The following is a 15,957-nucleotide window of genomic DNA, read 5'->3' as shown; positions in this document are numbered from 1 at the left end:
TTACTCATAATCATCATCATGTCATGTATGCATAAATGTATAAGCTGCCCGTCCATATAGGTACGGTGTGATAATCATAACATTAGCCTGCGTCCAGGCCTCCGACGTTCGGGGTATCATCTCATGCCGCCTACTAGTGGTGTCTGCCCATGTTATCTGGCCATAGTATATACGCTGCCCACCTTAGCGGTGACTGCCCGGCCATATAGGCGCGGTGTTATATCACAATATGCTCATCATAATATAATCATCATAATATTTTTATCATAGTACATGCATAAGGCTCAAGGACAACTATACTTTATCGGGGTGACGTAAGGTCGTGATCCCCCGATTTCATTATGGAGCATTCATTGACATTCTGCCTCACCTTGAAGGAATTAGCATATAAGGTGAGTGTACGCAATAAATAACATCATTAATATCATAAGATCATCATATCATACATTTTAGAATCTCCATACTTTAACTCATCATCATCAATATAGGACTCATAGCATATCTCTTATCTTGTGTAGCTATTCATGGAGATAGACTTTTAGCTTTCCGGAATGTAAGAATTCATGAAGAGGAAATAAAGTCGTGATATAGGATTCATGCCGTTATAAAGAAAGGACTAGCCTGACATACCTTTGTCGTTTAATTAGTCTATCGTTCGCTTGTTCTCCTTCAATGTCACGTTTCTACCTTCAAGAGAGAATTCGTATTAACGTTAGTTAGTTGGCTATAAGAGCAAGCTACTATCTCTAGGGAAAAATTGAGCAACATTTCCTTTGTTTATACTACTTTCCCCCACGTTCTATATCAACTCCCAAACGCTCACAACAACATTCACAATATGGCAAACAACCATCATCATTTGTTTACAACATCTGTATTTCACATTTTGTCTTCAATTTCTCCATAATCATGGCCATTGTTCATTGTTGCATTTTTATCACATAGGATACTTATTCCATGTTCTTAATGTCATTCATAACATTTTTATAATCACAATTTACCAATGATCATGGATCAATTCAAACCTTTACTCAACAATGCTACTATTCACACTTTCATGACACATTTCTTACATCCTTCTATAATCCAAGTGTTTCAACTCTTCCATACCCTAAATAACATGTAAATGCCATAAAACTTACCTTATATGTCGTAGGAATAAGCCTTGAGTGGTATTACTCTTCTTGCACCAAAACCCTAGTTCACTTCTACTTGAAATTTCTTAACTTGGATGAACTTTGATGAGTTTCATACACTTGATTCACTTGAATTCTTGATGTTGATCTTTGATCTTCTTTGTTTTCTTGTAGAGGAAGAGTGAAGAATACTCTAGAGGTTTCTAGAGAGAAGTGGTGTGGAAAATGAAATGAATTAATGAGCTTAGGTCTCCTTTTTAATGACTTAAATTCTTATCCGAAATGAATAGTAGTTGAAGTGCACAGTGGTCGTAAACCCAGTTTACGGTCTATATTCTGTGGGCGTATTAAAGGATGACAGAACCAGAAAGGTAGGCTGAGGACATGGTGATTTACGAACTCAGTTTACGGGCCGTATTTCAGTTTACGGTCCGTATTTCTAGTCGTATTTAACCATTCAAGTCTTTGGCAGAAAGTTGAAGTTTTGGAGTGTTGAAGGACGACAAGGCAGTTTACGGCCCATAAACCACTTTACGGTCCGTATTTCATTTTACGATCGATTGGCCAAAGTGCAAATCTGCAACTTTTCACATTTTCAAAACCTATAAATAGTCGTTGGGCTCATAACCTACCTCTTATTCCTATTGCCTTTGAAATCTTACTTAGGGTCGTCAAACTTCGTTCCCTTCTTATTAAAACATTGTATACTCGTCTTCTTCGTTAGTCTATTCGTTGTACGTTCACGGGGAAATTTCCGAGGTGTAATAGAATAGGTGTTGTAGCTGTAACAGTAGTTGCATCCACTGGAGCAACTGAAGATGGTTGTTTTCCATCAATCTGAATCAAATTCTCCACCACTGGCATAATAGATGAACCATGCAGTTGTACATCTCCATCCACAGCCTCTTTATCAACATCAACAACCTTCCCTTCATGATCACCTTCCACCTCTCCCAATGTTGCGAAATTATTAGAAGTTTCAACAACACTAGGTTTAACCGAGGCAACCTGATTTGCTGCATTATTTTTTCCATTCAATTTCTCGGTTGCCAAAGAAAGTTGTTTCTGAGAATTGTCATCAATAGTCACTTGCTTATTTTATTAGTTTGCCACCTGTAGAGATCCTTAACATTGCCAATCACTTTTCCACTATCCAACACCTTAATAACATGATTTCTATACCTATAATTTGCTTGCTTAAGTTTGATTTCTATGTCTAAACCTTTTAGCAAGTAGCATCTACTATTGTTTTGTATGCAATAGCTGAATCATTTCCTTTTGTAAAACAACTATGTAACTAATAGGAATCACCTACTGTTTTCGGCAGCAACTATTATTTTCTTGTACACGCTGTGTTTGAGAGTCGCTTTGCACATTCGAATATGTGAACTTAAATTGTTTTTCACTAAAAGTATTTTGCAAGGTAGGAAATAAACCTACCCTTTGGGGAAATTGTATTACCTTTCCACTCGAGTACGGGCTCTCCCGGAAATTGGAATCGAATTAACTTTGACCGGCAACAAACATTAGCATAGCATGATGCCAACCAGTCCATACCCATAATTACGTCAAAATCTATCATCTCAAGTTCAATTAGATCAGCCCTTTGTCTGACGGTCACATATAATGACCACACGGTTCTTATATACTTGTCTCGCTATTACGGGATCACCAACCGGAGTGAATACTTCGAAAGGTTTAATTGGCTCAGGTCTCACCCCAACACAATCAGCGATATACGGAGTAATATATGAGAAGGTAGAACCCGGATCAATTAGAGCATATACATCACGGGAAAATATAGTCAGGGTACCTGTGACAACATCTGGGGAAGACTCAAGATCCTGTCGCCCAGCTAAAGCATACACACAGGGCTAAACAGCACATGAAGTAGATGCTCCCCCTCTACCTCTGCCTCTACCTGCTGTAGTCTGAGGAGTCTGTGCTGTCGGGCGTGCTGAAGAAGAACCCGCTGCTGAACCTGTAGGCTGAGTCCCAGCTCTATCTCTCACTGAGGGGAAATATCTCATCATGTGACCAACTTGCCTGCAAGCATAACAAGCATCCGAACCCTGACGACACTGTCCGGAATGTAGTTTGCCACACTGGCTACACCGTGGTGCTGGAGGTCTCCTCTGGCTAAAGTCTCCCCTAGACTGCGAATCTGAGGCCCTCGAACTCTGCCCCTGGCTAGACTGAAAAGAACGGTCAACCCTCCTATCTGAGAATCTAGGAGGTGCACTAGTCACTGACTGACCTGAGTGCCTAGAATATGTCTGTCTCGGTCCCCCTCGATACTCACTGCTCTCCCCCATAGATCTAGCCCTCTTACCTTGTCTTCTGTCACCCTCACGATCACTTCTCTGCTGTCGTTGTCGTTCCTCGAGGTTCTGAGCATGGGCCTGTATCTGGGAAATATCCATCCCGTCTTGCAAAGAGGCTGTCAGGCAATCTCTGAACAAGTGTGGTCCTAAACCACTCACAAATCTATAGACTCGGTCCCCCATGTCAGCCACCATAGTCGGAGCATACCGGGCCAATGAGTTGAATTGCATACTATACTCTCGGGCACTCATGCTTCCTTGTTTCAAATTCAAGAACCTGTCCGCTCGAGCTCGGCGGACTTCAGGTGGCAAGTAGTGACGAATAAAGGCATCTACAAACTCTTGCCACACGGGAGGTGGTGCATTCTCCCCTCTTGTTATCACCCAATTCTTATACCATAGTACCGCCACGTCGCGAAGTCTATATGAGGCCAACTCTACAGATTCAGTCTCAGAAGCATGCATAAGTGTTAACGTCCTCAGCATTTCATCGATAAAACCTTGTGGGTCCTCATCTGGCTTCGACCCAAAAAATTCTGGAGGATTTAGAGTAAGGAAATCACGGGCTCTTGTACTAGCTGAACGATCACTTGGGCCCGCATTCTGTCGTTGTGCCTGAGCGGCAACCAACTGCGTCAATAAATGTATAGCCTTGGACACTTGTTGACCTGAAGCACCCGGTGGAGGAATCGGAGCTGAGGCTCCTCCCTGCTCTTCTACATTGGGCACGGCCTCACTTTGCGATTCACTTTCCTCTACCCCCGCCGGAGGCTCCCTTTCTGCCCGCTTCGTCGTCGTAGCTTTGCCTTTCTGGGCAGCTGTAGCTTTTCCTTTCGGCGGCATTTTTCTGAAACCATAACGCACTTTTAGGAATCATATAATCCTAGACATGGCTCTATCGCACGATTCATGAGAAGAAGGATGGTCATTTTCCTAAATGCCCTGTAGCCTCTTGTTTATTAGCGTGGCGCGCAACATACCATAAACAAGGTTGTACTAGACACGGCTCGTAGACACTTCCTAGGGCGAACTGCTCTGATACCACTTCTGTCACGACCCAGCTAGGGGCCGCGACGGGTACCCGGAGCAATTACCGAGCACCGCTTACTCTACTGCTGGTCTCGCTCATTTAATACTCTTTTATCAATTTTACATACCAATTGTAGGAAAATCATATTTAATCAAAATATAAATACTTTATATACATTTTCCCCTTGGCCATCAAAATAATATACATACATATGAAAACATCTTGTGAGACCATCTAACCCACACTGCGTATCTACGAGCCTCTACTAACATAATGAATACAAGGACGGAACAAGACTCCGTCATGCCCAAAATATGCATATATGAATGTACATCAAAAGAATAGTCATAAGCACCTCCGAACAATGGAGTGCTATCTATCAGCTGACAGCTACTGAGGACCTGGGCCAAGCTCTCCTCCCTGTCTACCTGTGGGCATGAACACAGCGTCCGAAGAAAGGACGTCAGTACGAATATTGTACCGAGTATGAGAGGCATACATAAAGAAAGGAGACATCAGTAATATGGGAATAACATCAACATGAGACATATGGATCTGACTGATAATCATAAATGAAGTAATGCATGCTATCTTACTCATACTCATCATCATAACATGTATGCATCATATGCAAGCTGCCCGTCCATGTCGGAATGGTATGATAATCAATAATATTAGCCCGCGTCCAGGTCTCCCGCATCTGGGGTACCATCTCATGCCGCCCACTAGTGGTGTCTGTCCACGCCCGTAGGTCGTGGTGTATTCGTATCGCCGCCCGCCGAAGCGGTGTCTGCCCGGCCAACTAGGCCCGGTGTGAAATGCTCATGACATGCTCAATATAAATGCTCATAGTAATATGCTTATCATAAAATACTTATCTTACCATAACGCGTATATAAGACTCATGATCAACTTTACTCTATCGGGGTGACGTAAGGTCGTGATCCCCCGATTACATTATGGAACCATCATGGACATTCCACCTCACCTTGAAAGGACTAGTACATAAGGTGAGTGTAGGCAAGGAATAAAATCATCATCATTCTAATGTCATCATATCACATAACTTATCTCATATAGACATTCGTAGGCATAAGCCTTTAACTTCTTAGAATGTAAGAACTCATGAAAGGAATAGGGATTCAAACTAAAAGATTCATGCCATTAGAAAGAAGGACTAGCCTCACATACCTTGGTCGCTTAGCTAAGATATTTCTCACTTGTTCTCCGTCGACATCACGTCGTTACCTTCATAAGAGAATTCGTATCAACATTAGTGAGCTAACTATAAGAACGCGTCGCTAATTTTAGGAGAAGTCGGACAACGCTTCCTTCGCTCATACTACTTTTATCGCGTTCTATATCAACTCCCAATATTCATAATGTTATTCGCAATATCATGATCGACAATTGTCATTTACGTACATTTGGCAAAATCCACAATTTTCCTCCAATTTTCCCTTATTTCTACTTCTAGCTCATCCTTGCGTTTTCTTGCATTTAATGCTTGTTTCATGATATAAACATCATTTATAACGTATTAGTACTCACAACACTTCAATATTCATAGTCCAATTCCACTATCATTCATTTATGTCACTATTCACTCAATAATGACCCATTTCTATGTTCTTCTACATTTCAAGTCTCTAAGCTTTCCAATACTTCAAACAACATGGAATAACCATGAAACTTACCTTGGATGATGGTTGAACAATCCTTAAGTTGAAATACTTCAATTAGCCAAAACCCTAGTTCCACCTTCTTGGGAATTTCTTGACTTAGAAGATCCTTTGATGTGTTCTTACACTTATTTTTATGAATTTGGTTTTGATAATCTTGATATCTCCTTTGATTCTCTTGAATTCTTGTGGAGGAAATGTTTGGAGGGTTCTAGAAGTCTCTTGAGTTGGTTGAATGAATAATGAGTTGAAATGAGGCTTAGGTCCCCTTTAAAAAACACAAATCTGATCTTTAATGAATTCTTGTCGGGATGAACAGTGGTTGTAAACCACCATATATGGACCGTATTTTGATCTACGGTCCGTCCACTGTGGTCGTTTTTAAGCATTCCAAAAACAGAAAGTTTGGCTGGGGATTATGGCGATTTACGATTGAGTTTAATGGTCCGTAAACCAATTTACGGGCCGTCCTCCAAGTCGTGTTTAACCATTTCAAAGACAGAAAAGTTTTGGCTGATGGACATGGTAGTTTACGACCTGGTTTACGGTCTGTAAACCAGTTTACGGGCCATAAACTGGGTCATATTTAACCATATTCAACATTTACAGAAAGTTGAGATTTTTGACAAGCTGGAGGACGACTGCACTATACGGTCCGTAAATCACTTTACGGGCCGTCTAGTGCCATATACGACCACTGGGCTAAAAACATTTCCGCGACTTTCTTATTTTCAAAAATTCTTAATTAGCCATTCCCGACTTAATAAAACATCATTCACTCAATTTTCATCATTCCACTCATCATACAAGTACGGAGAAATTTCCGAGGTGTAACAGATATAGCGATCCTATGGTATGAGAGATGGGAGCATGCCAGGGGTCCGGAGGCACCTCTAGCGTGTTGGTTTGAGTTTTCAGAGGCCTTTCTTGATCATTATTTACCGTTGGAGATACAAGAGACGAGGGTAGATCAGTTCTTGACTGTCCAGCAGGGTAACTCCAACGTTCGCGATTATTGCCTCCGATTTGATTCCTTGGCCAGATATGTTCCATCCTTCTTTGATTCATCGAGGGCCAGGATTCACCGGTTCAACGTTGGTTTACACCCCGATTATGTTGAGGCTTGTACCACTGCAGCGGTAAGTGATAATATGGACCTTGCTCGTATCCAGGCATTCGCACAAAACTGCGAGGATCGTAGATGCCAGCGGTAGGCGACTAAGAGGATAGAGAGGGAGCTTCATAAGAGAGCTAGGATTACTGGTCAACAGGGTAATAGTAGGGGGAGTTTAAGACCCCAGCACCAGAGTAGGCCATTTAGGCCACCATCAGCTCAGTCTCAGGGATACAGATCAGGGTATTATATTCCCTCTAGACCAGGTGAGAGTTCCCGTATGTCCGGGTCACAACAGCTCTGGGACAGGCTAGATCATTACCACAGCAGTGTGGTAACTGTGGTAGAGCGCACCATGGGCGATGTCAGTACAGGTCGGAGGTTTGTTATACCTGTGGCAGCCTAGATCATTTCAAGAGAGACTGTCCACAAGGGAGACCTACTGGTATAGTGCAGCTGATAGGTTCTATAGCAGGGTCATCCCCATCCGTGCGTCCCTCTGGGCGCGACCCTCAGTCTTCAACTGGTAAAAGCAGAGGTGGAGGAGGAGCTTCTGGTGCAGGCAGTGCTCAGAACCGCATTTATGCTTTAGTAGGTCATCAGGACTTGTAATCCTGACCAGATGTTGTGACAGGTACATTGACAGTCTGTTCATATAACGTTTACGCGTTAATAGATTCGAGGTCCAATTTGTCCTATAGCACTCCACTTATTGCGGAAAAATTTGGTATAGCACCAGAATTGTTGAATGAGCCATTTTCTGTTACACCTGTGGGTGAACTTGTTATTGCTAGGAAGATTTATCGTGGTTGTTCGGTAGTTGGTTGTGGTCGTCAGACCATAGCTGATCTCATAGAAATGTAGATGGTCGATTTTGACGTCATTATAGGAATGGATTGGTTAGCTTCTGTTGCTAATGGGGGATGTTGGATGAAAAATTTCACGTTCCACGTCCCGGGAGAACCAGTTTTGAAATGGAAAGGTAGTACGGCTTCGCCGCGAGGTAGGTTTATTTCCTATTTCAAGGCGAAGAAGATGATTTTGAAGGGACGTATCTAACATATAGTTCGAGTCCAAGATACAGAAGCAAAAGTGCCAACTCTTCTGTCCATTCCTATAGTTAATGAGTTCCCAGATAAGCTTCCAGGTCTCTCGCCAGAGCGAGAAATTGACTTCGCTATAGATGTACTGTTGGGTACTCATTCGATATCCATCCCTCCTTATAGGATGGCCCCTGCTGAGTTGAGAGTTGAAGGAGCAGTTAAAGGATCTACTAGAAAAGGGCTTTATCAGACCTAGTACATCACCGTGGGGAGCCCCAGTATTGTTCGTAAGAAAAACGGATGGTTCGCTACGGATGTGTATCGACTATAGGAAATTAAATAAGGTGACGATTAAGAATAAGTATCCACTTATGAGGATAGATGATTTATTTGATCAACTGCAGGGTGCCAGATATTTTTCGAAGATAGACTTGAGGTCAAGTTATCACCAGGTCAGGATTAGGGGGAAGGACATTCCGAAGACAGCATTTAGGACTAGATATGGTCATTTTGAGTTTCTTGTTATGTCCTTCGGGTTAACTAATGCTCCAGCTATATTCATGGACCTAATAAACCATGTGTTTAGACCCTTCCTACACTTGTTCGTGATTATGTTTATAGATAACATTCTGGTTAATTCCTGATCAGAGACTGAGCATGCAGATCATTTGCGTGTGGTACTCAGAGTACTTCCAGACCAGAAGTTGTATGCGAAATTCTCCAAATGTGAATTCTGGCTAAGCTCCGTGGCTTTCCTAGGCCATATTATTTCAGATGAGGGCATCAAAGTGGATACTGAGAAGATAAAAGTTGTGAAGACTTGGCCTCGACCTACAACGCCGACGGAGGTTCGTAGTTTTCTGGGTTTAACAGGGTATTACAGAACATTTGTAGAGGGCTTCTCTTCTCTTTCCACCCCATTGACGAAGTTGACTCAGAAGGCAGCCAAATTTCAATGGACAGATGCTTATGAGCGGAGTTTTCAAGAACTGAATGATAGGTTGACTTCAGCACCAGTTCTGGCACTTCCAGAGGGATCTGAGGGTTATGCTGATTATTGTGACACTTCAAGGGTCCGATTGTGTTGTCTTGATACAACACTTCAAGGTGATTGCTTATGCTTCTAGACAGCTCAGGAAGCACGAGAAGAACTACCCGACTCACGACCTAGAGCTAGCAGCCGTGATTTATACCCCTAGAACACCGGAATTTTTGCTTAACTCCTCTTGCTCTTAGTTGGATTTCTTGCACTTGCGCTTGCTGACGGTAGCTCTTGTACTTATATCCAACATCACAAATGTATTCCTTATTGATTCCTTTCCTTGAACTTACCCTTAAAGTTTCTGATTCCTTAGTTCGGCTAATAAATTAGGAGTGAACTCTTAACTAAGGGTCTTTATAGAGAATTCAAATCGCTTAGTTCTTTCCTTATCTGTAACCTCCATTCCCCCACCCCCCCCCCCCACCCTTTTTTTAAGGGAAGCCACTATTTTACTTGTTCTACGAGGGTTCATTGTCACCAACTTGTTTCGACAAAACGCAATATTCTTTTATCATTTTCTTTGGGGTTCTCCCTTTATTTTTTGACCTTTGCCCGACTCTCACTTAATAAGTCTAATGCACTTATCTGTTGTTTCGGTTTATCAGTCAAGCGGATCTCTTAAGTCCTTAAATGCTCGTCTCCTCTATTTATATCCTTGAATCCCTTTCTTGCGATCTTATCTCCGTCTACTTTCATGATTTCTCCTTGCATTTCCTTAGCTCATCTTGTTTCATAGCTCCCTATTACTTTTCGATTTCCCCATTGTCGAGTGTCATAATTCCTCCAATACCTTATCCAGTCAATCTTTATCTTCGTCATGAAATACCTATAAAGTGCATGCTGTCATTCACTTCTCATTTCCCTTTACGATATCATAGCTTGCTCGTATGTATGTTTATTTCTCATACTTTCGTCCTGTTTCCTTTATAATTGTATCTTTATTCCAAGTCCACTCTCTCATACCATCACTGTCTACCTTTGGCCAACCTTACTAATTTATTAAACCTCCTCTTATCGTCGATGGTCACATAACTTCCTTTAATCAATTCATAACCGCAGTTTCTCGTACTTCTGTCCTCTTTGATTTCCTTTGCTCTTAAGGTGCTCTTTCTCGTCTGCCACTTAATAATATCTACCTAGAAGTCTTGCAAAACATTCCACTATGAGTACAAACCAATCTTGATATCGTATAGATGTATATATACTTATAGGGTGAAACTTCCCGTACTCATTAACTTCCTTCTCCATATCAGTATTTCTCTGTTACATCTTACTAACCAATCTAATCTATAAATCATAATACCTTATTTGAGTTCCTAATGCCAACTTTCCTTATCTTTCCAATAGGTCTCAATCCCCCGAAATCTCGGATGCAACTCATTCCAGTTTCTTTAACTGCTAATCATTTTTCCCTCTAGGGTTCCTCCTTTAAATTAAATTAAAATCATTCTAAAACTTCTCTTTGAAAGTGTCTCATAGTTGTTTCTTCAATCATGACTTACCAAACGGCTGATGGTCATATTTTTCCTTTACTTTTTCTCTATAAACATGCAAACAATTCAATTTGTGAAAATTTCGGCAGAGTTTCCTCTATAATTCTTACTTCCTCATTCCTGTACACAGTCTAGAAAACACATTCAATGCCCACAGAGCAATCACAAATACCCATAATATCTTGCTCAAGTTCTTATATCAACGTCTATCCATATTAATAAAACAGGAAACATACCTTTCGAATGAATAACTTCAATTCTCAGCAATTATCTCGTAGCGGCATAATCAACTGCTTATCCATGATCAAAACATTTAGGGTTAGAATCAGGGACATCATATCCTATGATTTAGCTCTATGGCACGATCTAAGATGAGAAAGAAGGGTCAATCCTTCCTAAATGCCTTGCAGCCTCCTGTTTATAAGTGTGGTGCACTGCACACCATAAAAAAGACTCTGCTAGAAATGGCTTGCAGACAACGCTAGGACAGAACTGCTCTTGTCACGACCCGATTAGGGGCCGCGACGGGTACCCGGGGCTCACCACCGAGCACCGCTCGTTCTATTACTCATCATACTCATTTAATGCTCTTTTATCAAATTTATACTCAAATCATAAGGAACCATTTTCCAGAACATAAATACTTTATATACATAAGCCTCTCGGCTATCAAAATGATAATATACACGTATACAGTAGTGACCTTGTGAGACCATGTAACCCACACTGCGTATCTACGAGCCTCTACTAGAGTGCTAGACATAAGGACGGGACAAGACCCCGTCATGCCCAAAATATACATGTACACAAAAGAATAATCATAAGCACCTCCGAACAATGGAGTGCTCTCAAATCAGCTGCTAGCTCCTATGAGTCTGGATCAAGCTCACCTCCCTGTCTACCTGTGGGCATGAACACAGCGTCCAAAGAAAACGGACGTCAGTACAAACATTGTACTGAGTATGAGAGGCATAACAATGAAAATACGTCACTGATATAAAGGAAGAATCAATAAGGAACAACTGTATATGACTGTAGCTTATAGAAGAAATAGCGCATGCTGACTTACTCATAATCATCATCATCTCATGTATGCAACGATGAATAAGTTGCCCGTCCATATAGGTACGGTGTTGTTACACTCCATAATAATCTGTGCTACTTGTATTAAAACAAGAAAGAATGAGTTAAGAAGGTTCAAGGAAAGTTAATCGAGTTAGTAAGAATATCGTTATATATACATGGTTTCCTTAAGTATCTTAAGGCGACACGGTTACCTAAAGGGTGTGGAATCGCGCTATGAGTATGTATATGAAGTAATGCGAGTGACCTTTTAAAGTATTTGAGATTATTAGTAATGATATAGAGGGTGGACAAAAGATATGAATATGCTTTTGCGATTGGAGTTTCGTCAAAGTTTTGTGAGTTCTCTAGTTATGTTTAAGGTTATTGTGAGTCTCTGGACCCTTCGAGACGTGTATATGGATTTTTATTGATGTATATAAGTGTGTATATGTATGCATAAGAGGTTACATAAGGTTGGAAGAGGATTAGAAGTTAAACGAAATGAATCGGAACAACTTCAGTAAAATTTCGGACCCGATTTTAGTCTATATTGTAGGAGGCATATCTCCTTGAATATGAGGCGTTTTAAGGTGTTTCAAAAGCCTAATATGAAGTTCATCGAGTCTAGTATGTAATGCAACAAACCGCTCGTCAAAATGATATCGGGATAAGGAGATATGGACGATGCAAGTTGGGCTGGCAGGGCAGCAAGTTTGGACCCGACCCAAACACTCACATTTCGGCCCATGAGGCCCATTAAACTGAATAGATAAGTCACCACTTTGCCCTATATCATTTCACACGACCTAAAACAGATCCAAAACCCTTATTTTCTCTCCCAAACCCCCTTTCTAATTGAGCCATCATATAAGCTAAATCCTAGACCCTTGACATGATATTAGTTAAAGAGAAGTTGTAGCTTAAGTTTTTTTTTGTGTTGTTAAGCAAGCATCTGGAAAGAGGAACAAGATTCTTGAAGATTCTGATTGCTAAAGGTAATTTCAACCACCCACTCATGTTATCAATTTGGATTAAAGGTTTAATATGGTGTATACGTGAAGGAAACGTTGATATACAAGCTAGAGAGAGAGAGAGAGCATAAGCCATGGCATTCGGCCATGGCTAGCAAAATTGGAGCTCAAATTTTTTGATCCAAAAATCAGATTTTCTAGGTATTTCAGCCCTTAGGAAGGTGATAATAACGTGGAGAATTCATTTGGAGCAACAAGAACAAGTATTAGTTCATTTCACAAATTCTAGCTAAGTGGAAAAAGCCAACTTGTTAAGGTAAGAGTTGATCATTTTTCTATGTGTTTGATGATGAAGTTGGACGTGTGGGGAATATGCAAATGTAAATTGTATGTGTGAAATTATGTATCTTGATGTTGAAGCATAGTTGTAACTTGGTAACATGAATTGCACGAATGTTGGAATGTTGTTGAATGCCGTAGGGGCTGTTTTTAATTGAAATTTGATGGGCTGATTTGAATTAATATTTTGGTTGTTGTAATCATAGATTATGTGATGAGAATGAAGGAATTTAATGGTTAGAGTTGGAGTTAAAATTGTTGTGGGTTGTTGTAAGGATTATAGAGATAATAATGTGATTTACTTGCATATGGATAGATGATGTGGTGTCGTGTGGCTGCTGTTGTATTTCCCTGAAATTTGCTGAAAAGATGGCATGAAATAAGTCGTAAGAAGTGTATATGGGCTGCTTGGTGTGTTGTAAGTGTTCGTTAGAATTTCGGGCATCGTTATGTTATAGTTTAGGGGCTGTTTTCGGCCCAATTTGGAGAAATTGTTGGATCGTTGGAAATATTATGTGAATTGTTTAGAATGTTCTTGAATGTTGTTAGTATGGGTTTGGGTTAGTATTTGAATGTATAGGCGTTGATGTTGGCTTGAAGGTAAGCCGTTGAATTGAATATTTAGAAAGTTGTCGAATGATGAAAAAGAGAGTATTAATGTAATATTGTCTTTCGGATTGGTTATTGGAGTTGCTAGGTTGGTTATTGTGGTTGTTGCTGTTGATTTTGAGCGAGTTAAATTCTCGGGATGGCCTATTTACAGGGGAAGTGCTGCCGAATTTTCTGTAGAATTTAATGTTAGTTTGGAATAAATGGCTTAAGTGCCTATGTTTAATATTGGATATTCGTCGGCATATTTGTAGACCTTGGGGAGCCCGAGGCGTAGATTGGAATTTACTTTAGATTGGCTATCTTGGAGTGCGTACGAGGTATGTAAAGCGCAACCCTTCTTTCTTTTGGCATGCCTTAGTTTTCAATAGGCTATATCACGAGCCTCGAGGAAATTCCAAATTCGAAATCCGAGCACGTTATGATCCTTATATATATTTCTTGGCATTCTTATGTATGTTGTGATGAAGTATGAACAATTATGTCTTCGAAAGCATTGATTTCCAAACTTTGTACAAAAAGTTGTTTTAAAGAATTCCGTAACTACGAAATGCCATATCTTTTGCATAAAGGCTCGGATTGCTCCAATATTTTCATAAGAGTTTGCATGATGTATAATGAGTATGTTTTCCATGAGCGGGCCCGATTCGGGTCGATACCCGTTCGTGGGTCCCGCGACTTTCCTTTATGTAATTCAGACGACTTTTGAAAGAATTTGGTTTGATTATCATTTCGAATTTCAAATATGATCATTTTACTTATGTTTGAATTTATGATAATGATTTTATGCATATGACTACTCTTTTAACTACTAAACAAAAATTGTTTTAAATAATTCATTAAGTCTTATAAATTGTTTTGGCACTCGGAACGACTTCAGAAAGGTATGCTTCTGTAATTCATTATGACATCCGAAACTCACTTATTATGATCCCGTCTGACTTCATTGAATTGGTTTGTCATTGATATGCCTCATCTAGTCTCTGAAAATATTTATGATATTTTAACTGCATTTAGTTTCTCACTACTCTATTCGTGGATGCCCCAATGTTTCCCACACTGAGCCCGGGCCAGGATATGTTGTCAAGCGTAATCCTCTGCATTGTTCGCCGTGCCTCGATGTGAGGGGGCAGGTATACGTGTACATGGGTTTGTGGAGTATGCTGTGCCATGTACACATGTTCTGATATGATTTGCCATGGCCATCTGATATGATATACTATGTTACGGGGTTATGCCCCTATTCTGATTCTTCTGTGTTATGGCACCAGTGTCGGGAGGGTGGCCACGTTCTGTTTGCCGAGTCCCTTGGCAGGGGCCGGATTTGATATGACATATGTTTTTGTACACACTCCGTATGTTTTGAAGATATGTATTTGATACTTTGGATTTTCTACTCACTTTTTCTGTACGTTCTGTACCAGTTATGATTTTGTTTCTGTAATTCAGGCTTTACATATTCAGTACATATTTCGTACTGACCCCCTTTCTTCGGGGGCTGCGTTTTCATGCCGCGCAGGTACCGACGACAGGTTTGCTGATCCGTCCGTCTAGGATATCTTTTCTGCCATTTGGAGCGCTCTTTTATTCAGAGCCCATCTTTTGGTACAGTCTGTCACTACTGTATATATATATATTCTCGTTCATGGGTACGGCGTGGCGGGGCCCTGTCCCGTTATATGATTCTGTCGGTCTGTTTAGAGGTCTGTAGACATGTTTGTGGGTTGGGGTCTTTCTGTACGGATGCGTGTATATGTTGTGTTTGGGCGATTCCATTCGCCGCGGCGGCCGGTCCGCATATGTTTAAATGTTGCTTTGTTGGCCCTGGGGTGTCATTGTTGGTATTATCTGTGCGCAGGGTTAATTTGGATAGTCTGTAAAACAAAGGAAACTCTGCCGAAATTTTTCTGGAAATTATCTAAATATTGAAATATAGCCTTGTCGGCTTCTGCTATATACTTGAATGCGTTTGATAATATTCGTTCTCAACTCTGTTTAAAAATGATGATTTAGTTTGTATGTCCGTTTGGGTGCCCAAGTAGGGCACCAGTCGCGGCCCACGGGGCTGGGTCGTGACAGGTGTGAGAATGTATAAGTGTACAAGTATAA

The 15,957-nt window shown here is 40.8% G+C and overlaps 1 long non-coding RNA gene across 1 annotated transcript; it reads left to right on the top strand.

The window, feature by feature from the left end:
- The first annotated feature begins 13,076 nt into the window (after positions 1-13,076).
- LOC132602298 (uncharacterized) lies at positions 13,077-15,504 on the top strand. The gene is made up of 3 exons (XR_009567717.1): positions 13,077-13,216; positions 14,103-14,168; positions 15,368-15,504. It is a non-coding gene; the product is annotated as an uncharacterized LOC132602298 (long non-coding RNA).
- Positions 15,505-15,957: the final 453 nt, after the last annotated feature.

This window comes from Lycium barbarum, chromosome 7 (assembly GCF_019175385.1).
Source record: "Lycium barbarum isolate Lr01 chromosome 7, ASM1917538v2, whole genome shotgun sequence".
Taxonomy (NCBI): domain Eukaryota; kingdom Viridiplantae; phylum Streptophyta; class Magnoliopsida; order Solanales; family Solanaceae; genus Lycium; species Lycium barbarum.
Note: the sequence above shows the minus strand (reverse complement) of the source record. Positions and strands in the feature narration are given on the sequence as shown.